The sequence below is a fragment of the Myodes glareolus genome, chromosome X (assembly GCF_982192425.1).
Source record: "Myodes glareolus chromosome X, mMyoGla1.1, whole genome shotgun sequence".
Classification (NCBI taxonomy): Eukaryota; Metazoa; Chordata; class Mammalia; order Rodentia; family Cricetidae; genus Myodes; species Myodes glareolus.
Window position 1 is genome coordinate 3,780,183 of NC_142053.1, and position 2,460 is coordinate 3,782,642.

Consider the following 2,460-nt stretch of genomic DNA (forward strand, 5'->3'; position numbering starts at 1 on the left):
TGACCCTGAGTAGTTAATTTAGGTATATTCAAGCACAGTGCAATCTGCTGAAAACTATTCTTGTGATTATCATAGTCCCACATGAACAACAGAGCATACCTAAATCACTGTGAGGAACAAAGTAAATAAATACAAAGCATACCTTAATCGTTTTGAGGAACAAAGTAAGCTAAATACAGGTCAGGAATGACTGCATTGAAGCTTTTTGAATGGTACATGTGACACCGTTCATAAAGACATGTTCTGTAGATTGACTAATAAAACAAGTTTACCAGAAAGGTCTGAAGGCAGGTTCAGTGGTTGAAAGTCTTTGGCCACACAGATTTTTCAAAGGTCACAAGACTAGAAAGTACTCCTGCTCCAGTTTTTTGGGTGAAAAGTAGATTTTGCATTCCTTCCCTTAAAGGAAGAACCTTGTGTGCTTAACGTTCCAGATTTTCCTAGTGTATGTCTGTAACCACAAAGACCTCTGTGCCCCATATTCTCAGTGAGGAGGGGCAATATCAGGATGCTTGTGCTTGGGAGCCTCTGGAAGTTCTTGAGTAGAGTTGGGACAGGATTTGATTCTTTTTAACAAGGACACTCAATGTTGTGAGATGTAGAGACTGCTGAAGAGCAAGGGAAGACTAGGCTGCTGCATCTCCAGCTTCCTGTCCACATCCCACTGACCTTTCCTCCTTTTGTTCCTTCCTTTGTCCCAAGAGTAGAGGACTGGAGAAGAACTGAGCCCCCTGGCACAGACCCTCCCCCTTCTCTGTCCTAAGGGTCTTCATGTCTGCCCATGACATGGAAACTTACAGTCTGTAGTGAAACAAGCAGAAAGGGATCTTGCCACTTGAAAAATAGTTATTCCATTAAGGATTGGTCAGCAGCACTGATCCCTGGCCAGGTTTTATCAGTAAGGAGGTGGCACTGACAACTCTACCCTTCTGACACTGGCCCACTTTTCTTACCATCTCTAAAGGTACTGTATATCTGTCTCCTGGGATTCTAACTCTGAGCTAGTGCTGTGATCAGTAACATTTATTTACTAGGGACCTACTAGGGACCACTGGACATATCCCCTTTCGGCACAGAATTGTCACTGGGGCTCATTTAAGTTTTTGCCTAGGCCCTTCTTAGGTCTTAGTTTCTACTTCAGCTGAGCACCAGTCTCGTCACCTAGAATGAGAAAGGGGAAGAGTCTGTTAGAGTCTGCATGTCAACAGTTTCCTGGATTCATAAGGTCTTCAGAGAAATGCAGTATTTGCCTACCAAGAATTTGTCATAGTAAGCTGCCCATTTTGGAAATTTTGAAATAATGTAGACATTAATGTTTGGGAGAAAATTGCTGGGTAGGACAAATGCCTAAAGCAGCATAGATTACCACCTGAGATTCAGCCTGAGGCAAGTGTGCAATCATCTGTCTTTGGGCAAAACTTAGGGGCTGTTGTGCTGTGGTGGACTAAGACAGAGATGCTTGGTTGTTGACAAGAGTAAGCTGGCTCTCCTCCAACTGAATGGCATCATGGTGCCATGCCTAGATAAGTACCTGTCTGTGTGATGCTACCTCTACTCCCTGAAAAGTTTCTGCACCCCGATAAGTTCCTCTGTCAATTCAATAATCCAAATGAGACCAAATCAAACCGAATTAGAAAAAGCCCAGGTTTAATGGATACCAGCACTTCCAGATACATTTCCAGTCCCCCAGAAAGAATACAGAAAAGGAAGATCGGGAAACCGCTAGTTCATTCTCTGGGGGACAGTTTAAATACCCAGTGGGAGTGGTCTTGAGCATCTCTGGGAAGGGATCACTGTTTGGCAGGCTTTCTCAAGGGTGGAGTCTGGACTGAGGCAACTCCCAGGGGAGGGGGCTTGGGATGGAACTTCCACCTGAACATTCCAGACACTTGGGATATATGGATGCCAGGGGCTGGAGTGAAACCTGAACCCAAACATTCCCCTGACTCTGGAGTGTGAATTGACAGATGCTATCTCTCACATCATTGTCTCAATTTGCAGTGAACACAGCATCTAGACTGTAGCCACCAGAGTCATCAGCACACGCTACCTCTAATGGAACCTTGAGGGGTTTGGAAATTTAAGGCATGATCTGGTGACCTTTCCAATGATTCCTTTTCTCGTCTCTTTGATGGCTTCCTGGTGCTGAGACTACCTTGGCACAAATCCATGGGAGCTAATGGTTACTGTGGCAGCCATTATTCCAAAGAGATGTGATAAGTTCAGAGAGGATAAGGAATCAGCTCAAGGTATCTCGACTGGTGAGAGGGTAGGACTAAACACAGAATTATTTCAAATAAAGATCTTACTCTCTTCCTACTGGGCCACAGTACTGGTTATTCCCTGCCAGGTTCTTCAGGCAGAGATTATACTTTCCAAGGGACATACCCCAGAATGCTGTAGAATGTCACCCAAACTGTGTTATAAATACTTTCCTCATAAGATTCGTCCACTCAAGTG